A 24,054-nucleotide genomic window follows, 5' to 3' on the forward strand; every position below is an offset into this window, starting at 1 on the left:
TAATCCTGTCCAGATTATTCCAAACTTCTGTGACTGCTGTAATCCACCCATTTTCCTGGCCTCTTCCATCTGCTCTCAAGCTCCTGATTCCCTTCTGCACTCAGTTGCTGTGTGTGGAGTCCACCAGCTCACTGGCTCTTGTGTTTGAGCCCAGTTCCTTGGAGCAGGGCCTGCTGCCTCTGTGCATGCCAATAAACCCCATTTATTAAATCTTTTCACTTTCAATTTGGTGCATTTTTGTGCAGTGCAGACTGCATTACTCTGGGGGGTGTTCTGGCACTTCTCTAGTTCAAGTTCTCTAGTTCACTTCTGTTTCAAGGCTGGTTTATTGCTGTGCTCAGGGCTCCCTCAAGTTGGGAACCTGTCCCTGCAGCATCCTCTTATTGGGATGATAAACTTTGATAGCAGTTGATAAAGTTACAGGTGGGCAATAGTGCAAGAGCCTTCAAGAATTTTTCTTTTTAAAGAAGCTATTTTTAACTTTATTTCATCTTTCCACTGGCAGCTTAAATACCAGCTTCATGGCAAAGTCCCATCTCTTAAATCTAAGCAAGGACTGTAATGGATACCTGTAAACTTACAGAGATTTAGCTTTAATGTTTCAGCTGCAGAATTTTTGATTTGTTGTTTTTTTTAATTTACATTTTAATTCCTACATTTCCCTATGGATAAAAAAATTACAGTGAGAATTATTTCAGGATTCACCCCAGTTATTTTTAGACTTATTATGCTATTGCCTTTTTTTTCCTTTTTAAATTAAAAAACTACAGAATCTTGACTGATTATGTTCTATTTGAAAACCAATGATACAGTAGCACATAGAATTCCTAAATCTCCATCTGGAATTCCTAAATCCTCAGAGATGTCACATTTGATTGTTCAAATAGGCTCTTGTTTATCTTGTGCAACAGTAGGTTTTCCCATATGGTTTTAAAAAATATCAGATAAACCACAAGTGGAGAGTATATTATCAGGGGTGAAAACTCACTTTTTTCTATTTATAAATAGTATTAATTCTGTTATTTTAAAGCAATGACAGTAGCTGCCATCTTCCACAGTGTGATGTTCACTTACTAGTGAAACCAGGAATGTTCAGGAAAGCACAGCAGTAATGATGGGACTAAAAATGTAAATGTGTGTGTCCAGCAGTTGTTTGCTTTAGTTTGTGGAATGGAGTCTTTGGCATGTCATGGGTTGTTGCTAGGCAGAAGATCTCTGCTGTCATTGGGGTCAGACTCCTTTGGGCTCCTCCTCTTTGTTCCTGTACTTTGCATGCAGACCTTTTATGTCCCCTTCTTCAGGCAGGGGGCTTGGGGTGTTTTTGGGTGTCTTTGAGTGGTGTGCACTCAAATGTAGTCGCCTATCACCTCACATGGCATCATAAATCCCACCTTAGGTTCCAACACCTTCATTAATTTTTGGATTTACTGATGCCTGCACTCTGAATGAGGTGGTAAAGCACCTCATTCAATAATGAATGTGTCATTCCATTAGAGCACCCTGGTCAGAATTGCCTCTTTTAGAGGGAAATCCAAGATAACTATCTCTGCAATTAAATGTGCTCCTGCTTTCTTAATAGCTGTAAACCAGCCACTTTGCTGTTGTAATTGCAGAGCAGCATTTAAGAATATTCTGTTATCACCTGATGTGCATCTTCAGGGGAGTTATATTAAGAAGGAAAACAAAAAGCAAATTACTGTTTAACCATGATAAATACAAGTATTAATTATGTGGTTGTATTTCTTAGAACAGTTTCCTAGAAAATTAAAGCAAAATTCCCAAAAAATTAATGCCAAATATGCAATGCTCCAAAGAAGATCCAGCGGTGGGAAGAATTATTTTAATAGACTTTTTCTCTCATTTTCTTCCTTTCTGTGGTCACTTGCTGGTATCAAAACAGGTCACTTCTATCCATAAATACCTAGTTTCATTTTTTTGAGATGCAGACAATTGCATTTCTTTCCAAGAAAACCAGGATAGTTTGCCAATATGACCTTTTTTGTGTGTGTTCAGTTTTCCAGTACAGACTATTGCATTGGCTGCTCTTGATTCCCAAGTGAAAACAGAGATGCTGCTGCTTGTTGACTGTGGGTTGTCATACTGAAGGTTGCTGTATGCTACAATACATTTAGTTGTGTAGTACAACAAAGTGTTTATCTCTCCTTACATAGTCATTTTGGCAGTAAATATTCCTTCTAGCCTGATAAATACTATTTCTGCTGCCTGATTTGTGTTTCCTCTCAAGATCCTGTCTCTGCTTTCCATGACTGAATAGCAAAGCCTTGTTGATAATTTCTTTTGTCATTTTTGCCCTGATTCTTTCAATTTTGAGTCGAAATAGTCTCTGTTAATATATGTGTAGATCATTTTCTCAGTGGGCTGATTCCTTTTTCTTCTTTCTGTGATGTCAAATACTATGTTTTCCCATAAATAAGTCTCTTATCCTGTGATATTTTGTTAATCACTTTGAGCTAGCCTCTCAGTTGTTTTTGTTGTTTGTTTGCTTTGGCTTTGTTTTTAAAAGCTTCAAATATTAAAGGTCTAATTCTGCTTCTGGTGATGCTTTCACATATTTTTCCTTTGACTATTATGGTGGTGTAACCTCTGAGCCCTTCGCCATTTGTACTGCTAAAATGTGTAATTTTTCCATATGGGCCAAAATGCAGGTTGTACATAAGAGTTACACTCTAGATATGTAAGGCATAAAAACAAGGCAGACAGGGAAAACCCTGTGAGGGAGCACAAAGCAAACACCTCACTTTGCTGAAAGACAAGGGAAGGGGAAATCTGGCAGGAAAACCAGACACTAAGAGATGATGGGGGTACAAAACCAAACCAAGCTAATAAAAGGCCAGACCATCATGTCAATGATTTCTGCTCTTCTGTTCACTGTGGAGGAGTTTGAGGACAATTTCTGTTCCAGAACCTTTCCTTAGGATGAGGACTCCTGATGGAAATGAGTGTAGGAATAAATGGTTCTTCCCATGATCAGTCCATCAGTAGCAAGAGTGGTGGGATGTGTTGCTCAATGTGTGCCAGGGGATCCAAAAGCAGCAGGGAGGTGGCAGCTTTCACTGCAGATACTCCATTTTTCAGCACAGGGAAAGTGAAAGCTGACTGAAGGGCTACATAAAAAAATCCAGTGCTGATCACGTGAGTGACAAAAGTAACAGGTGAAATGCAAAACAATACCATGTGAGGTACATGGAGGTGGGAGGAGGAGGAGTAATCCTGAGCTCCTCTTTCTGTTGAGCATTATAACTCAGGAATAAGATTTGGGATAAGAAAGATGAGCTGAATTCTTCAGTTAAAAAAACCTGTCTCTGCTTGGGTTTAGAAAGAGGAATGAAAATAAACCAGAAAACATCATTATGATGTTGCATGATGGTGCTTCTGCATCTTGAATATTGCATGTAGCTGTGGACCCATCTTCATAAAGTTACAATAGAATTGGAAAAGACTCATAAAAGTGCAGCCTGAATGATCAAATGTACTGAACAGGCTCCATAAAGGAAACAAATGGGACTCTCTCTCCTGAACAAATGCCTGAAGAGGTCTAGGAAACTGGGAGGTGAAGATATCTTCCTGGTCAGCATCCAGCAGGAACTAAAGGAAACTCAAGGCCTTTGGGTCAAAACAGAGAGGCTGCTCTTCACTAAGCTGGTGGTAAAACTTTGGAATACCACAAGATGTTGTAGATTCCAGAAGTTTCCAACTGTAAAAATCCCAAACAAACGATCTGGTTTTATTTATGGAAAGAAATTTCTTTCACCTCTTAAATAGAAATAGACTGTGTGTGGTTCAGGATGTCCCTACCAATCCCTCCAGTCCTGCTGGAGGCTGGCAAAGTGCTTCATGGCAGGGCTGGTCATTCTCCTTGGATTACCCTGTTTTCCCATGCTTCCCTAGGCAGTTGCTCTGGGACATTGCAGTGACAGGCTGGTGGGCTGGACTGACCTTGTTCTTCCTTCTGTTATTTTGTGCCAGGGACAACTTTTTGCCCTCCTGTATTTAATAATGTGTGTTTTGTGGGGTGTGTTTATTAAGTAGTGTTTTGCCATATTATGGAAGTGCATGTGACCATATATATTAATATATATATGGCTTGAAATCTATGAATGGGTTGAAATCCATGTGTCTCAAAAGACAGGAGGAGATGCCCTGGATTCACACCACCTCCCACATGTGCTGTGGCTGCTGCAGCTGGCCAAGTACCAAGTAAACTCTCCTGAAGGCAAGGATGATTACTACAGTTGCCTCACAAGAAGATTTCTATTCCTGATTTCCATGAGGGTGCAGCAAGAAATGGAGGTGTCAAAACTGTTTTTACAAGAAGAACATGCAGTAAAGGGAGAAGCTGGCAAAAGCCTTGGCCTGAAGGGTGTGTTTGTGTGTGGCTGCTGCACGAGGCAGAGCAGAAAGCACTGGGGGCAGGTGTTGCTCTGAACTGTGATGTTGTGGAACCTTGACAGGTTCCAAGCTGTGTTTCACCTTTCTGAATGCACTCATCTCTTCCTGGCCCCTTCAGAGGGACTGCTGCAGTAGAGATGGGCAGTAGATTTTGTCCTTGGAGAGGAATGCACTGGAAATGCAACTTGGAAACACCAGAGGAGATTGTGACTGATGCCTTGGTAATCAGTGGGATACCTGCCATGGAATGGGAGCAGTGACTGCTCTGCTGTAATTAGGGTGGCACTGAGCTCCAGGCTTTGGCCCAGTCCTACTGCATGAGTGAAACCTGCTGGGATGTGTCCTGTGGCTGGGCTGCCCTTCTGGATGGCTACAGGCTCCTCAGGAGGGAGAGGCAGGGCAAGAGATGTGACAGTGCATGGAAAAGAAGGGTTGGGATGTTTGGAGTTCACAGCTGAGAATCTCGGGTTAAGAATCAAGGGACAAACAGTGTGGATATAGGATAACCTCATTTTTGTATAATGTTTCTTTCTTTGGGCATACTGCTAGTTTATGATTGCTAGGTAAAGATTATGTCCAGACTAGAGCTGCTGCTGACTGCAGCACAGTTCTTTCTCAGGTGATTCAGTTTGCTGAAGTTGAAACAATATTACACAGTTCATACTTAATTGGATGGCAATGAGAGGAGTTCATGCTTTTTCTGGAGTATGTTGTGTAAATAACACTTAGAGACCCTGATAGCCTTGATTTCACTCCTTTTGCTGGAAGACTTTGGGAAGCTCTTCATCAGCTGACCTTTCAGGAGGCCTAAGCCTGGCTGAGCAAACATGATAGCCTCAGCCACCTGCTGGTGCAAATAACAGTCTCTGGAGCTGCACAGATGATCTGTTTACAACCTGGCTGTTGGTGAAGTTCACTGTCACTGCAGCTCAGCTCAGCTGTGAGGAAAAGCCCAGAGAGGATGCAAGTTGTAACCCTCAGTAATTTTGTTTTCACCTCCTCTGTGGCTTCTTTTCATCAGCTCACTTAAAGGTTGAAAGAAGAGTTAATTCAAATGGCAACATCTCCCTTCATAAGAGAATCTGAGGTCAGGACAGCTGCTCCTGCTCACCTATGAGCTCCCAGGCTTTTCCTGTTGGCAGCAGATTGTGGCTGCTGGGAGGTGGGTTGTCTTCTTAGAGGACCCCACAGGACAGAAATGAAGATGCCATAACCTACCCATTAGATGATGTTTGAAAATTCCTGAAAAGATCTGTTTGGATGCAGAGATTATTACACTGCTAATTTGAGAATGAGATTGCAGGTAGAGCCAGTGTTTAATTGATAATTCCAGAAGATAATTGGATGTTATTCTTGAAGTGTTCGGTGGCATTACCAAAGGCTGAAAATATTTAGAATTATAGAATGGTTTGGGTTGTGAGGGACCTTTAAAGGTCATCTAGTCCATCCCCATCCTGGAAAGGGCAGGAAACCTTATGCCAAAGTCAATAGTATGGATTTTATTTAACAGTAAATGAGAAACAGTGTCACCTTTATCTTGTCTGAAGTTCCCTTAGGTGCTGTAATTCAGCCCAAAGTTCCAGTCAGGCTCATTCAGGGAGGGGCAGGCTTTGGTGATCACAGCTTTTTATACAGTTTTGCCATAATGGGCAAAAAGTCCTTCATAACAGTGTTGAAGCCATTAACCAAACCATTTCAGTCTCTCACAGTAAGCCAAAAGCATTTTTTGATGGAAAAATACAAGTCCAAGTGTTACCTGTCATCACATTTGGCTCCTGAGCACAGCAGTGTGAGAGGCAGAGCTGCAGAGGCTGTCAGCAGCCTTTGAGTGTCTTAGCAGGGACTCTGCTGCTCATCCCTATCCTCACAGACCCCACACACCTGCACTGCTCTCTGTGGGGTTTGGTTCTGAGTGTGCACAAAGCAGTTTTTGTGTCTGCAGACTCCTACACAGAAGATGTGGTGATGTGTGTACTTTTTTTCACTCATCTATCTTTTGTTTCCTGAAGATTTTTGCTGTTTCAAGGCTTAAATAACCCAAACAAAACAACAAAAAACCTTACCTAGAGCCCCAGGATTCTTCTATAGAAAGCCCAAACCCAGCTTTGTGTAGTGGTTGAGTCCCTGCCTAAGTGCAGGAGGGCACCTGCAGTTACATCTGCTCACCCTCTTGGTTTGGGCAGAGCTCTCACCTTTGTTGCACGTTCAAACCCACACAAAATCAGCCTGCTCTGACTTTCTCCTGGGCAGTCCTTTGGTTTGTTTAACGTGCTGTGGATCAAGGAGGAGCCTCAGCACTGCAGGAATCTCCACCTAACACAGGAAGGGTAGAAACTTCCACACACAGGGGTTGTAGTTCTGTCCCAAACTGTGGAGAGTCCTGTGATCCCACTCCCACCTGGGGATCCCTGCTGCTAATACCACACCAGTGCCATGGTTTCTATTCCATCTGTGCAGAATTGGTTCTGATTTAAAACATTTTTCCTGTGTCCAAGAATCTTGGTTGCTATCACCATGTGCATAAAGAATATCCTGATGTCAGGAAGGTATTTTACCTCTGTGCAGGTGTCAAGGTATCCCATAAACCTGACACATCCAGCTTGATACACAATTTGCATGTCATCAATTTCTGCCTAAAACCTGTTGAGAAAGAAAAACCTTCTAATTCAAAGAGAAGGGCTGATGACAAACTACATGTTCTGTGGGCTTTGGGCAGTGCTTTCCCTCCACAGCCATCTCCTCCTGAGCAGGATGCAGCAGCTCCAATGGAGTGGTTGGTCTGGACACTCAGATCTGCACTGCCATGCTCATCCTATCATTTAGTTTATTCACATTATTTCTCTCTAGCCTGTCCCCTTCTTAGCTGAGCTATCACCCTGAATGCACAACAGACTCTTTTCCTTTAATGAAGACTTCCTTTTCAGTTAAAAAAGAAGCTATTCAAATTGATTCTTTTGTGAAAAAATCAGGGATATTGCAGTCTCAGCATGGGAAAGCCTGAGTTCTACACCCATACCTCACATTGGCTGGGAGAGATCTTAATTATCTTTCTGCTTTCTCTGCATTTGATGCTTCAAAAGTTGGGCTCCCTGGGAAATATTATCCTGATTTTTCTTTTCTCATGTTATGATGTAAAAGTGAGGTGGTACCCTGGTCTTGTATCACCAGTGCTGAGTGTACATTTCAATAACTTTTCACCACTAAAAAGATTTGAAAAATAAGCAGATGTATTGTACCATGTTTTGTAGTAAGAAATGGAGCTGTTGAGCAGATTGAGAGGAAATTTTATCACCCCAAGGAATGTAATTTTCAGTGCATCTTCTCCCATTCCTTCCTTTCTGTGTTAAACCTGCTCTTTAATGACTTGCAAACCTACAGCATCAAGAATCAAGTGAAGGATGTGAAGCCCTTTCAGGGTGTAGCTGTGGCTGTAGGTTTCATGTTCTTATCTCTGGTTCAGTTATTTAACATTTCAGACTTCAAAGTGAGGTGTGTGTATGTGCAAGGTGTGCTCAGGAGTGTACAGAGGCCTATAAATTCTTTCTCCTTCTGTTTGTTGCATGGAAGGTCATTGCTGAAGACACTGCAAGGCCCAACATTTGTGTCTCACACTCTGAGGCTGCAGTGGAAGCCCACACAAGTCACTGGGAGAAAGCAGAGCAGTGGAGGGAGAGTGCTGTGCCCTGATATCCAAGGGCTGTGTGATGGCTGTGGGTAAAAGGCATGTTACCTGGCAGTGCAGCTGCAGTTTGGGGTTCTTTGGAACCTTTGGCAAAAGGAGAAAGTTTATATGATACTTGAAAAGGAATAGTCTGACTTTACAGACTGGAATTCTCCCTTCCTTCCAAGTCATCTCTTACCTGCAATATAGACACAGCTTTTAAAAGGTGGAAAAAGAGATGGAGAAGAAGTGAAAAGAAAGTTAAAAAGAATCCAAATTATCACATGGGTTCTGAATGGCAGTGACTCCCCTGCTGAGAAAGATGACCCACAACATGATTTGATTCCTCCCTGTGCTGCCAGGGGCCAGGCCCTGAGATCAGAAGCAGAAGCCTTTGGTCTACATGGAGAGAATAAGAAAAGATGGTAGAAAGCCAAACCACTAGAGCTGCATGGGTTTTTACTGCCTCTTGAAATGTGTTTAAATCATTACTGGAATGTTCATACCTCTCTGCTGGCTTCAGCCAAAGGTCTGTAGCCTGTTAGGCTCTTTTCAACACAGGCAAAGCAGAGTGGAAGAATAGGGAAGTCATGTAGTGATGATTCCTTAAGATCCTGGATTATCTCCTGAAAATGTGTGCTTCAGACACTTCGGATCCAAATATTGTGTCTCTTTACTCAATGGACCTCAAGGGGTTTTCCTTCCTTTAATTTGCAGGATATATTTTGAAGCTCTGTCAGTTTTTGACAGCCACAGCATCCTGTAGTGAAGAGCTTTGCAGCTTCACTGTGCACAGTATAGAGAAATTTTCCTCATGTTTTAATCCTGTGATTTAAGAATGTATTTCTATTATGTAATGTTTCACTCTTTGAAAAGAAAGTGAACACTTATGTTGGTTGTATTGAAATTGTTATTATAGGACCTGTTGTCAGCTTTTTGCTTGAATGGAAAAGTGTGCCTGTTCATTTATCCTTCCCACAAAATCCATTCCATGCCTTTGATCAGACTTCTTGTTTGCCCCTTGCTCTTTCCAAATCCATGGTATGTTTTTGCAGATGTGTGCTTTGGAATTGCTAACAGCACTCATGGTGCAGGTGCACTGCATATTGATGTGAGGAACTGTGATGTTTTCCCTGTTCTGTTCTGCCCCTTTCCTATTAACTTGGAGCATTCAATTCCCTTTTCTGACCTTTACAGAGCACCCTGTTCAAGATCTCATGGAGCAGCATGTGTGGCATATTCTAACCCCAGTGTCTCAGTTGGCTCAGAACCTGCCATTGCTTACATTGATTTAAGATTGCATTTATGCATGATGTAACATTCCTCTCTGATGAATTTCTTCTCCCCACACTCACTCAGTGTTGTGCAATTGCAGTGCTGGTGTTCCCAGCTGTATCCCATTGCTGACATCCTGGTGTTATCAGCAGGCTCTGTCACTCCCTGAGCTGCTCACCCTGTGTGGCTCAGTGTGTCACCTCCCACCCTGCACTTCCCAGTGCTCACCTTCCTGACAGCTCCTGAGCTAGGGGAAGGCCTTCAGTCCCAGGCAGCTCTTACTCTGGGAGCTTTGGGGACAAACATGGAATTATTATTATTTATTATGGGATTATTATTATTAATCACAAACAGTGATTGTTTTTTTTTTTGAGAAGGGAAAGTCTTTTAGTTTCATTGCTTACCACAAAACCTTTGAGCATTGCATTAAAGGCCCCTTAATCAATCCCTTTCCTTTCCCTGCTTCTAGGCAGTGCTTTTGCCTCCTAGGAAGAAGTCAGCACCCTGTAATTTATTGCCACTTGTAATCTGTAGACAAACCAGTAGTGTGCAGGCTCAATGTGGGGCCGCATGGGAGGGATCTGCCTTGCACAGGCATTTTGCAATAGTTGCTCATAACCCTGGTCTATCTTGTCAATAGAGTCAGAAAGCACTTGTCCTCTTGATAGCAGTCATTAGAGTGAAAAATTAGAAAATCAAGATAAACAGGACATGAGCTGTCAAACCAGTGGCAGGTTTCCAAAGTGGACTGCATACTGAAAAACTGGGCAGCAGTGGATGTGTTGTGAGAACAGGTCTGTTGTTGTCCCTGTGTTTGTATTTTGGTATGCAGCAAAGGTCAGTTCCACTCTGGGAATTCTATTGAAGTGTTTGTCTCTGGAATGGTGCCTGCAGATCAGTGAGTGAGGGCTGCATACCAAACTCCAGCCCATGCAATAACAGTGCCTCCTCCCACCTCCAGTGGCTGCTGTGGGCCAGGCTGGAATTCATGCTCTGTGTGCCCTGGAAGGACTCTGTATTTCAGAAGGAAATGGAGAAGGGGACTGATGACCAGGGCTCTCTTTGCAGCAGGTGTCTGAAGGGTGACCCTGTATTCTCCTGATCTGGAGGACTCAGCAGATATTTTCAAACTAGAGAGTTTACAGCTCACTGGAAGGTGGGAGTTGTTGTTGATCACTCTCCATTGTAGATGAAATGAAGGCAGTGCTGGAAAAGCCACACTGCAGTTTGTCACAGAACTGTGAGGCTGCCCCAGCACAAATGGGCATTTTCAACAGCCCTTCATGGAGCAGAGTGTGGGGACATGGCAGGGACAGAGCTGTGACATGGAAACACTTTCAGAAATCACATCAGTGGAGCATAGGAGGTTTCACAGCAAAGAACATGCAGTAAAGGGAGAAGCTGGCAAAAGCCTTGGCCTGAAGGGTGTGTTTGTGTGTGGCTGCTGCACGAGGCAGAGCAGAAAGCACTGGGGGCAGGTGTTGCTCTGAACTGTGATGTTGTGGAACCTTGACAGGTTCCAAGGTGTATTTCACCTTTCTGAGTGCACTCATCTCTTCCTGGCCCCTTCAGAGGGACTGCTGCAGTACAGATGGGCAGTAGATTTTGTCCTTGGAGAGGAATGCACTGGAAATGCAACTTCACAGCAAATCCAAGAGCTGGGGAGTGGGCACAGGCCTTCTGCCAAGACAGGTTTGTCTGAGCAGGGAGCTGACACTGGAAGTTTATTTTTAGATAAGCATCAGGTGGCATGGAATGGCTGGAAAAGGTGTCTTGTAGAGGTTAGGTTTTAGTAAAGACTTCATTTCCTGTGCCATATTCAAGGGAGAAAGGGAATTGTCAGAGAAAATGTATCCCTATACAATGAATATTTAGTACAAGAGGGCATCTGCCATGCTGAAAATTGGCTAGAAAGAATTTCCCCAGTACTGTTATAAAAGAGCTATCTAACAGTTTTTATGGTCATTGACAGCTGGAACTCTCTAAGTTTTCTTGTCTAATGATGTTTACTAAATATTAAGTAGTTGTCCTGTACTATGATTTCTTTGCTCTGAATCACTCTCATAGTAAAATTTTGTAAGCAAGAACCCTGGCCTGTGCTGAACTTGTAGTTTTGTTATTTAAAAACTTTGTGATTTCTAATTAGAAGTTCCATTGAAATTCTGGGTACTTGCTGGCAGAAGTTGTTTATTTAAATAGTTGTAGCAATATTAGGTAAGATTCCTTGAAAATATAAGAGATCAAGGTTTCAAAAGTATTCCAATAAAATCAGAACTGAGAACCTGGAGAAATCAGTGCTGGGGAAGCGAAGAAGATGGAAGATAGCCAAATGAACTGGAAGTTTCATTATTGTACACTTTTATTGTTTTAGTACAGGTCTTGGACTATTTGGAGCTTTCTCTTAATGCTCCCCTTCCAGGAGTCCTGTGATTCCTGTGGAGTCCTGTGATTGGCAGAAAAGCAGTTCTTAATTAAAAGTACTTCAGGACCTCACTGATTGAAAGAAAATGAAATCACAGGAAAAGATATTTCAATAGCATGCATGTAAAGATGGAGGTGCTAGAAGGCAAATAATGTATTGCTTTTGAGAATGTGACTTGAAAGGTGTCAATGCTTCCTTTTAAATATATTTCAGACTGGTTTTGACTGACAGTTTTTTGCTTCAACTTATCGTTTTCTTGGAGAAACTCTTAATGTTTTCTTTAATGTTGTAACTTACTTGAAGTTTCACATTAACAGAACTATAAATACCTGAATTCCCAAGAGTTTACATTCTTTCATTGAGTTAGAGAATTTTCTGCCAGTCAAATGAATACAAGAACATGCAGGCAATATTCTATGAATGTCTGCAGGTAGAAACATAAGCAAGTAAGAAGGACTCCTAAAAATCACTGAGTAAGTCCAAAGCCCAGTCACAGGACATGAGGAGTTGAGGTACCAGCACTGTGTTGGCTTTCCACAGGAGGGATATTGATGCTCTATCTCTGATGTCCTCCTCCATACTTTTCTGGGCTTGGAAGCCATTCCAGCTTCTAACCTAGGGAGACAGGTCTTCATGAACTCCAATTTGCTATGGAGAGAGGACAGTTTAAAGAAGGAGCAAAATGAATTGTTCCCTAAGGAAAGCAGAGCTCCCTCTCTCATGCCAGGAGGGGCAGTGGACTCCTCTTGTACAGAGCACACAGACCTGATTATCTGAGGGCTGAAGAGCTCCATGAGGATCAAGGTGCTTATTTACAGAGATATCACCTGCTACCTGAGCTGGGCTCTGCCTTTGGCACTCTGAGAATGGTGCAAGACTGAGAGCTTGTCTTTCTTTCCAAATGACCTTCTCTTGTCCTTTTAATGGCTCCTCAGGGAGAACATTGAGGGCCTGGCACAGGCTGCCCAGCTGTGGCTGCCCCTGGATCCCTGGAGGTGTCCAAAGCCAGGTTGGACTGGGCTTGGAGCAACCTGGGATAGAAGAAGGTGTTTGTGCTCATGGCAGGGGGTGGCACTGGATGGGCTTTAAGGTCCTTTCCAACCTAAACTCTTCTGGGATTCTACAATCATTCTTAGTTTATCTCAAAGATTTTTCTGAAGCTGAAGAGCTGAAGGGAAGGTACTTATGTAGATTTGCAGAAAATATTTTGTTGTAAATCGTCCTGTGTCATCCTACATTAGCCAACTGTGTCTGGATCAGAGGAGCCTTAAGCCCTGCTAGCAACAAATCCAAACAGCAGAAGGGAGCAATGAACTCAATGCTGTCACAGCCTGGAGCAGCTGGCCTTTGCCTCAGAGGAATGAGCTCCATTATTTTCTGCAGCAGGTATTTTCAAATGCCAGGGCCCTTACAATTTCCATTTTATTTATTGCCTGTTGATTTGATCAAATGGAAACTCCAGTCTGTTATAGTTAATTCATTAGTTGGCTGTGGCTTTAGTTCAAACCTTAATTTGGTTAGCAGGGTTCAATTTTAGTCAGTGTTATGCTTTCTTTTTTTGCACTTACCTACTAATTTTTAGTAGAATTGACTAGGAGATGGAAACCTTATTTTCTCTCAGTCATTAGAAGGGCTATGCTGAGAAGGTCAAGGGGAGTCCAAGGGAGGCATCTGAGAGTTTCTGGCTCCCCAGTTCTCTGTCACAGTTCATTTGTGACTCAGAAAATCAGGATGTCATGTGGATGATACATGTGGAAGTGGAATATTTGACTCCCAGCTTGAAATACAAACACATCACAGCAGGTCCTGTACATAGAGATTCATCCTGTGTGAGAATAAGTGACCATAATCCAAGTACTAGGGAGGAAAGAAAGGCCACCTTGGGTAAATCTGTGTCTTTATTCAGCAGTTTTCTCATACTTCTGAGGAGGTGGAATGAGTGAGTTTGTTTTCCTGTGAGCTCTTCTCCCCGTGCTGCTGCTTCCCAATGTGCCAACTGCATCAATTCTCACTTCAGCACAGGCAAAATAACAGAGTAGTAAATAGCAAGATATGCTGCAGATGGAAAGATCCAAAGTCACAGATCCTATGCATGAAGCAGTTTCTCATTTTCAGCAGTGGAAATTTTCATTGACATGAATTCACAAGTTAACTCTATGAATCTGTACCTGCTTAACCCACAAATTTCCATCTGCTCAGAATGCTCCTGTATAATTCTTTAGAAATTAATGCCTGATCTGTAGTATTCTAAGGTCTCCTGGAGTGGAATACAGGCCTGTGTAGTGCATAGCAGTGGGAATGGGTGGTGTGAAGTGTCCTTCAGCAATGCTATTTCCAGCTTGAATCAATGAATTTTTTTGTTAACTTGACAAAAAACATCCTATTTCTTTAGGGCTTTTATATTCACAGAGCTAAAAGGAGCCTCATCCAGGTTGCTTCAGCTTGTCCAGGGAATATGTGTTGATCTTGGTGGTTTTAATTAAAGAAGAGTTGTTTTATTTAACAATGCAAGTGCCTGCCTGTTCCTTCCTGGGTTTCTGTGAAGCTTGCAGTGGGTCACAGGTGGGAGGAAGGAGAATGAGCCTCTCTGTTATTTATTTACCTTTTTGGGGTCAGTCTGGGGGCTCCACCAGGCTGGTGTGGGAGTCAGTGCCTGTGCAAGTGAGGGATTCTGCAGGACAGGAAGGATCAGGCTGGAATTCAGAAGGGAGGTCTCTGGGGAAGAGTGCAGGGATTTTCAAGTGAAAAGATCTGCTTGATTGCACCTCTGAGCAGATGTGGAATGAAAAGGAGCAGGAGCAGAGGCTGGAAAAGGCAGCAAGAGGAGCACAGATGTGTTCTCCACCTGGCAGCTGTAACTGGAGGTGACAGTGGGGACATCTTGGTGGGAGAGAGAAGGGGCTGGGGAGAGAGTTGTGTTTGGGTTTATTTTGTCAGTGATGCAGTGGAAAAGGCTGCCTGTCCCCAGAGCACGGGCACTGCAGCTTGGCCTGGTGGGTGTGACAGACACAGCTCTGAGCTGTGCCTTGGCTTCCAGTCAGGGCTGCCAGGAGGCAGCAGCCAGGAACAGGAGGGAGGTGAGCTTGCACTCAGCTGTTGAGCTGGAGAAAGCAGCTGCTTCTCAGCTGCTCTGTGCTGCCTGGGCAGCAGAAATGCAAAGGCTCCTGCAGGGCAGGGGCTGGTGAAGGCTGCCTGCAACAGAAGAGGCTCTTCTCACACAGTGCTGCAGGTGTGCAAACAAGCAAAGGCATCCCATGGAAGCTCATCCCACACTGAGCAAGCAGCAGCCCTGAAGCAAACACTCACAGGGTTTGGTAGGCAATGCAGTGCCTAAACTTGACTGGCAGAAGGATGTTTCAGTGTTAAATAGGACATGTTTCTTTGTCTTTGCTGGCACAGTGTCTGTGATCAGTGAGAAAATGGAAGGCAGCTGAAAAGAGAAGGTACTAATAAAAAGCAGGAGAAACATTTGCAGTTGGTAGCAAAGATATTCCTTTCTCTCCACAATAACATATGAACTTTTTTATATTTCATATGGTGTTTTTAGGATTATTTTTTAGGAATATCTTTGCTACCAACTGCAAATGTTTTTCCTGTTTTTTATTAGTACCATCTCTCTACAAGAAAATATGAATTTTTTTATATTTCATGGGTTTCTTTTTTAGGATTGATGCTATATACTTTACATCCCACATCAAGTTTTCTGTGGTTAATGCTAGTCAGAAACTTTACAGAGGATAAGGTCTTTATCCTGTCACACTGCTCAGAGAAACAGTGTTTCTCTCTTTTAAATTGTATCTCTCCTGAGCTTTTACGCTAATATTCTCACAGAATATTTGAGATACTACATATTAATTTAAGATATAGATCTTTTACACATCTGTGTACAAGAAAATAAAGACTGTTGACAAAACAAAGGTGTCTTTAAAGTAAGTACTGGGAGAAATGTGTAAATATTTGAAGACTTGCAAAACATAGATTTATTGATGAAACTAGAAACATGAATCTATGAACACTAATCAGTAAAATAGTTTAGTTTTTGTAATGTTAAAAAAATACTGTAAAACTCAAAGAGCTGACAGAAAGACAGGTACTGTGTTAATTTTCAACAGCAATTCAAAAAAAAAAGAAAACCAAGGCAAAAAATAAACCCCAAAGTAAAACAAACAACAAACACAGGAAGAAAATTAGGCCTGATAGTTACTCTCTTATTAATTAAAAAAGATTTGATGGTACAAGAACAGTGTCATGAGTATTTCAAAGGCAAACCCAGCATAAATTAGAGCATTATTTATAAAGAATAAGTACTGGAATTAACATACATGTTTTTGCTAACAGAGCTGCCAAAATGCTTTTGAAGAATGAGCATATGAACTTGTTTTGTGCTGAATCAAAATTGATCTATTAGCTGTAGAAGAAATCCTTCTTTTTAAAATTTAAACAACTATAAACCTCTAGTAATAAAGCTTGCTACAAGGACATGAGCTTGCTGACTTGTAAAAAATCTTGGAAACACTACATGACATCTAGATGAAATTTAATGCAATAACTGGTGTGAAGCTGTTAATTAATTTGATTTTCCTGTATTTTGGATAAAGGGGGAAGGGCATTAAGAAAGGCCCAGGTGTGTCTGGGCACTTATTAACAACACAGAATTCTACAAGTCCCATTGTGATCAGGCTGTCTGTTTTCCTGTGCTATGGATAAATTATTCTGATCTCATAGTGCAGGAAAATTAATTTGGAAAAAAGCCACAACCAACTATTTTTTCTAAAGAACAAGAGCCCTAAGTATCACAAAAAAAAAAGTCCTTGAATTCACTGTTTTTCCTCTTGGCTGGCATTATTTTCCTGTGAAAAGAAATCATGGCTTGGTTTGTAGGCTTTAATGCAATATGCAGTTCATTGCCATGGAACTGAAAGTTTTCCTCATGTATCCCTATACTATTTCAGCCTCAGAATTATCAGCCATGGTAATTTTAATTTAAATGGCCTTAGAAAAGTACTTTAGTCTGCTGTCAAAATACTGGTGAAATGCAAAATATTCCACATGGCCTTATGCAGTGGGCTCTGTGATAAGACATTGGAGCATTATCTGAATTTCATCAGGACTTGAGAGAAATACTGCTAGGTATGGCAGAGAATTATGGAAACCAAAAAGGATTAAGGAGGTACTGTAGAGAAAAAGCTTTTACTTGAATTCAGAAATCATGCATTTTATATATAACAAACACTCACTTTTAAGTTCACTGCTGTGAGACCAAATTACACTGCAAAGCATTTCTAAGAGGTTTTTTTTCCATGTGTTTTTTTCTGACTATTTATATTTCAGTAGTATGCCAATCTCTCCTTGGTGAGCTCCTGGTGAGCTGTTAAAGTTCTCATTTCTCTTTCTTCTTTTTCCTACCCACTGCCTGCTGCAAACTGAACTCAGTCATTAAGTGAGCATCACTTTTCTTCACTGGGTGGTCAGTAATTTTTCTCGGTATCCTTTGCCCTTCATCAGTTGGAAATTGTCATCTCTGCCCTCTCATAAAGGAATCTGGTGTGCTGTTACAGCACCAGCAAACAAACTCTCAAGCCATGGCTGACAGACAAATCCTGTTTATCATTGGCTGGGGGCTCTGTACAAATCAAAAAGGGAACAGGGCTGCTGGGAACGTGCCTTGAGCTGTTTTATTTTCCACCATCGGTCTCATTGCATGGTTATGACAATGGGAAGATGCTACCAGCTCACATCCCAGGCAGCAGACCAAGAACTTGATGTTACAGCTTACTTTATAAGTTTTTTGACCCATCACACAAAGCAAAAGCACATTGACAGTGGTTCTATCCAGCCACCATAAGCACACACCTTTGGTTAAACAATGCTTGATTATTTTGAATACAATGCCTGTGTGTAAGCCTTAAAACACAATGCAGAGAGCTCCATTATTAAGCCTAAAACTTCCTAATATCTTGTTAAATCAACTTTTCTGTAGCTTAGGGAGTTGTTCTAGACAAGTGTTAATACACAGACCATTGTTCTATTTGTCCTTGCTTTTCTACATTTTACATAATTTTTCTGCTGACCTATCTCATGGCTGCTGCTTAGCTCTGATCACAGTTCTGCTGTCTCTGAAACCTGCCTTTGGCAGCTTTCCCAATACCCTCTGATTTTATAAATTCCCCCACTGTTTATCCTGGTGAGCAGAGGGATTTCTCCAGAGAGGTGTGGCCAGTGGAACAGCATTGGTGTTGCCCACAGAGCAAGTCTTCCTTCAGGGCTGGGACAGGGGGAATGCCCTCGAGGGAGACTGAGTGAGGCTGCAGAGGAAGGGAAATCCTGCACCTGACTCAAGCCTTCCCTTGCCAGGCCCTTTTGGGTTTGCACTGAGCCCACCTTGTGTCCTGTGTCACTGCAGCCGTTTGGGTCAGGAGCTCTTTGCTTCCAAGCATCTTCCTTATTTGGGTGTTCTGGGGTAGCTCTTAAACTGCAGGGTAAGCAAAGAGCTCCTTTTTCCTGCAACTTAGTGAAATGAGCTAATTTTGATGTTAAATTGGAGATGTTTGTAAAAGGCAGTTAATCCATATGGTTTGTACTGAGTAACAGAACTGACAGTGACAACTGCTGCTGTATGGAATACCTGATTTTCTTTTAATTACATATTTATTTCCTGTGCTCCTTATAGCAGACTTTACAGGCTTGCTTCCTTGGCTTAATTCCCTGTGGATGAAGGAGAATCAATACAAACCAAGGCCCAGTTTTGCAAACATCTGTATTTGGGTTCATTGTAGTTAGTCAAATTCCTAATAATTTGGAAGGGCAGATCTTCATGTAGAAAGAGAGAATAGATAATTTATTTTTATCTCAGTGAAAACACACCAGGCATCTTTGCCTATGAATACCACAGCCATGATTAAGTATTAATTATACTGCTGGAGGTAACTGCAGGGGGTAAGAGGCTTGAAGTATTGGCTTTTCAGCAAAAGCAATGTTTTATATATGACAGATTTCTTATGCAAAGGATTCTTCTAGAACAAGCCTCAGAGAGAGATTGGTCCAAAACTAGTTTTCTTTACTTTGATATTTGTAAAGGAAACCACATTTTGGTTTATACTTTTAGTTTTCCTTTTATATTCTGGTACACTGTTTGGGAAAGTGTCAGTTTTAGGATTCAGAAATCAGATTGAATCAATCTCCAGTTGTGACCTGTCACCATAGGTGAGCTCTGGTCACTGTATTGTTAATTTGAGTAGTCACTGAGTGGGAAACCCTGCAGCAGGCCAGGATCTGGTAAAGCTGTAGGAACTTGGGTGAGGTTGGGCAGGCTGTGATGCATCCTGAGCTTTTCTTTGGTTGTGACTGCTCCTGAGCTCTTGACTGGGATCATTCTGCTCAGTGTGTAACACTCAGAGCCGTGTGGGCCTGCAGGAAATTGATGCTGATGTTTAAAACTCTGGGGAAACATTCATCATGTCTAAAAGCCCAGGTCTGAGGAGGTGCAATAACAAAGAATAGGTGGTGGTCAGATCGTGGCTCACTGGTTCATATCTGCATTGCAAAAGGAAATCTGAGCAGTTTGTGGTGCTGTGCTGGCTGTTGGTGCTCTGGGACTGGGTTCTCTGGGCTCCTTTTGGGAGGACTGGGATCACCCTGTGAGTGGTGAGAAAGTCAGTGGTGAAATACATGGAATGCCAAACCTGCCTTCCATTTTCTGGGAGCTGATTTTGAAGGACTTCCTTGTTGTCCCTGAGGTCGCAACCTTTACATAACAGGTGGGTAAGTGCTGCCAGGGAAAAGAGAGGCAACATCACAGGAGATGAAACTGCTACAAATTCAGCCCAAATGTAATTCATTGCTATGATACAGAGTACTTGAAGAGAAGGTAACAAAGGAAGAAATTGTGAGGTTTCAGGTAGGTTTGCAGTTGAAAATCCCCACTTTAATATTTTGCTTGCCTTGCCAATGTGCTACTTTGATGGAGCCAGAAGTTCTTGTTTAGCAGGTGTTGGTGGGGCAGTGTTGTGGGTGGTGCTCAGGGGGCTTCCTGCGTTGGGGTGACCCACGTGTGATGTCCCACAGCTCTGAACCCTGCAGCTCCTGGTGACCTGGCTGTGACCAAGGCCCATGGACCACAGAAGCTGCTGGGACTATTATTAATTTACCCTTGAGGAATTCTCACATGGATTAATAGCCTTATGCAGGGTAAAAGAAGCCACTGTTTTCCTGAAAGTACCAAAGAAGATGTTTCCTGTTGGCATTTGTGGGGTTCTTAATGAGCTCAAACCGTGCAGTGTTCTTCAATTAACTTTGATTATACTTCTGTATAATTTATTTTGAACAATAACTGGAAAATTAGTTTTCATTTAGGAAACAATTGGAGCTCACTGTGTCTTGACCTCCTATACACTTGTGTAATTTTAATGAAGACAGGATTGAATTTTATTAGGGATGAGATGAATGTACTTGGGAACAGAATCCGTCTTTCCTCCCCAAAAATGGCAGTAAGAATGATGGTGATGAAACTAGACAAAAACAATGGAAAATTAATATTTTCATAATTGTAGGATTTTATGTAAGAGTGAGCAATCAGATGTTAATAGAAATAGAAACCTTTGGAGGCACTATGTGATAATATTTTATCACAGATCACATTTTCTTTTATGCCTGATAGACAGCATTAGTTTCTGTGCTGCTGGGGAGGAGGAAGGACAGCTGGAATGGCAAATAATATAGGAAGGGATGGTATTTTCTCAGGGTCCTGATGCTCAGTGCAGCACATCTGCTCCACTGGGGTCATTCAGAGATGTGTTTAATAAAAGTCTGTAGGACGTGCACAGCTTTCAGAAGGTGTTTTCATTCACTGTTTTATTGCAGTTAATGTTACTCCTTTTCTGTTTCTTACGGAAACTTTGGATTCTTTGAGTTCCACTTGAACTTCTCTGGTCTTGCTAGCTCTGTAGGGGCTGATGTTCCTCACAGTTAGCTGGCATTTGCACACCCAAAATTTCTCTAGAATGTTTTTTTTGTCTTTTTTTTTCCACTCATTAGGAAAGACTTTAAGACATAAGAGGCAGTGTAAACCTCCAAAAATATAATCTGATTTAAAAAAAGTATTTTAGAGGATAAAAACCTCTACAATAAGGATTTTAGAGGATAAAAACCTCTAAAATTCTCATCAGAGGCAGTATAAACCTGTAAAAATATCTGGATGCTTTCTACATGAAAAGCAACAGAGTAGTGAAATAGATGTCATAGTGTGTTTGGGATATGCACTTTGGGGACATAGCTGTTTTGGTCAGTGATTTGTGGTTTTGGAAGAAGGGAAGACCCAAGGCAGGTTGAAAAAGATGCCATGTGTGTCATTGCTGAGAGGGAGAGCAGTGTCCCTATAGTGTGTAAATTTGCTCTAGCTCTTTTAGTGCTTTATAATGGGAAAAATGTGCTTTTATGCAGATGTCTAAAAATTTTTAAAAATTCTTTACGTTGTCTCAAAGTCTGAAAGACTCTTTTAGATTTCAGACTGTTTTCTTGGTCACAAATTCATTTCAGGTCTAAGCTTATCTCTTGGGGCCTGTGTTGTTTCTTTTTAATTAATTGTACATCATACCTTAACCCATTGATTAAAACTCAGAACAGAGTATGTCACCAGCCTCAGACCTGGCATGTGAAAAGACATTCCAGCTGCACTTTGTTTAGTGGGCAGCTGCAGGTTGCCTCTGGACTCACTTGAGGTGAGTTCCTGGGAGGGTCTGGTGCAGAGGCACAGGATTTATGTCAATAAAGAAAAAGAAAAATGAATTTTAATCAATTTTAATAAAGAATTTGCATGTGGGGCCCTAGAGAGTGACGTGCTGCACCTTATCCTTAATTTCATGGAGTGGTTGTGAATTTTGGACCATGCAGCCTGAGTTCTTGCTAAAATATATAAAATTTGGTGCTGATATTCTTTCTAGGGAAATATGGGTGGTTTTCCAGCATATGCTACCCAATCATAGATGCACATTTGCAAGAAAATTTTTCTCACTGCTGCATTGCAAGACAAATTCCCAACAATTCCTCTGAAAACTACACATCAGAATGAGTTTGCTGTGGATGTTGGACTGCAGTTCTTTTAGCAGTCTGTAAACCCTGTGGCCTGAAAGCCTCTTGGGATGCAGGGGATCATCCAGGTGCTTTGCAGCAGTGACTGTGGTAAGGTGGATTAGAAGAAAGCAGAATGTCCAGCTGGAGAGCAGAGGTGATCCCTGAGGCTCACAGCCTTTTTCAGCAGTGTGCTGATGTTTAAAGACTGTGTGGTCTTTGTGAATAGTTGATTTCTGTTATAAATGTGATGACTTAAAAAGATAATTAATAGTCTGGTATGAGCTTGGAATTGTCCCCCCTTTGGGGAGAAGAGTGGTTATTATAGCATTTAGTTTAGACAGCTTCCTACCTTATTTTCCCTTACTCTAGCATGTGCTCCCTCCCAGTCATTGCAAGCACAAATGTCATCTTTGGGAGAGGGACTTGGAATCCTTCTTCTTGTCTTTCAGAATGCATAATAAAAGGAACTGAGGAAGAGGGCAATGGTCAAAGCAAGAACATTTTCCCCTCCTTGAAAAAATGCCTATTTTCCATCAGCATGCATGAGACATTTGGATAATGTCTTAAAAACATACTTTAACTTGAATAGGCAAGGCCAGGTTAAGCTGCACTAAATGACCACTTGCAGGTCCCTTCCAACTAAAATAGCAGTGGCCTTTCTTTCTTCTCAGTAGCAATATGATTTTTTTTGCATTCCTATTGCAAGAAACGTTCTTTATTTACTTAATCAATGCAATGCAACCATCTCCAGCCCAGCCTGGCCCCACATGGGGTGGGCAGAGGCTGCCCTTAGGCATCACCCAATCTCACTGTGAATATGACCCCTGGCAGACAGATGAGCTGCAAACCAAGTCTTTAATGACTAAACAGGAATGAGGAGTGTAGGAGAGGGCAGGGGCTGGGGGTCTGGAGCAGGTCACTGCCTCAGGGTGGCTTCTGGCCTGGGTGCCGCGTCACCGCCGCCGCCTCTTCCTGGCTGGCGGGGCCGTGCTCCTGTGGGAAGGTCTCTTAGCTTGTGGGGGTGCTGCCTGCTGAGGGGCTCTTGGCCTGGCTGCTGCCAGCTCCCTTGTTTTGGGGTTCACACAGATGGTGATGACACTCTGTGGCTGCCTCTGCAGTGCCGGCTCCTCCACCTGGGCCATGTGGAGTGAGTGAGGCTGGGAGGCAGTGGGTGGGCTGGCAGAGGGGGTCAGGTTGGGGATGGCAGGAATGGAAGGGATGGCATCCTGGCTGTTCCTTTGCTGTGCCTCCATCACTGGCTCCTTGGGATGGTCATCTTCCAGCAGGCATTCACAGAATTCAATGAACTCATCGAGGTCCTCAGCTGTCAAGCTGGGGACATTGGCAGCCAAGATGGTGTCCTCATTGTCCCCTTGCTGTGCCAACTCTGCTTGCTTGTCAAGGCAGCCACTGTCCTCCAGGTACTCAGAGAGCTCTTCCAGGAGAGCATCCAAGGTGGAGCTGTTGGGGCTGTTGAGGTTGGTGTCCTCGCCCACCACAGCGTCAGGCCAGCCAAACAGATGGCTGTTGGTGCTGTCCCCTGCCTGCTCAGGAGTGGCCTCTGTGGTGGCACTTGGTTCCTCTCCAGACAGATCCGTGCTCACCTCTTCTGAAAATGGAACCACAAGAGATTGAAGCTTTCCTAAGCTTGTCTGCTGGTGCGTGGGCTTTGCCACCCCCCACAACTTACCTTCAGGCTCCATTGTAGTTGGGGCAGCTGGTAGAGCCAGGGCAGGTTGATGGTGGATGTGGAACACACTAGAGCCTAAGGGGTAAAGGGCCTCTTCCTGCACCACAGCTCTCGGCTGGTTGGGCAGCAATGTCCCCATCACCATCTGCTGTACCCAGCCATAGGCAGGGGGACAAAGAGCAGCCCCGAGGGGCAGCTGCACCAGCTGGGGAAGATGCACCACAGAGGGAAGATGGAATACCTGCCCCAGTGTCCCTGGGAACCCCTGCCTGCTGGTGGTGACTGGGACCAGCTGGTGGGAGGCAGTTTGGAGCTGGACAGGCCCAGAGGACAGTGGCAGCCTGGGGACAGGAGGCAGGTCCCAGGCAGCTCCCAGGGAAGGGAAGCTCACACCAGGCACCTTCACCAGTGTCACCTGGAGAGGGAACCTCTCTGTTGGGGGAAGCAGAGAGGGGTGATGGGGTGAGATACTGGCAGGCAGAGCTGACTGGGGGTACCTGGAGGGCAGCAGCCCCAGGAGGAGCAGGA

The sequence above is a fragment of the Agelaius phoeniceus genome, chromosome 9 (genome assembly GCF_051311805.1).
Source record: "Agelaius phoeniceus isolate bAgePho1 chromosome 9, bAgePho1.hap1, whole genome shotgun sequence".
NCBI lineage: Eukaryota > Metazoa > Chordata > Aves > Passeriformes > Icteridae > Agelaius > Agelaius phoeniceus.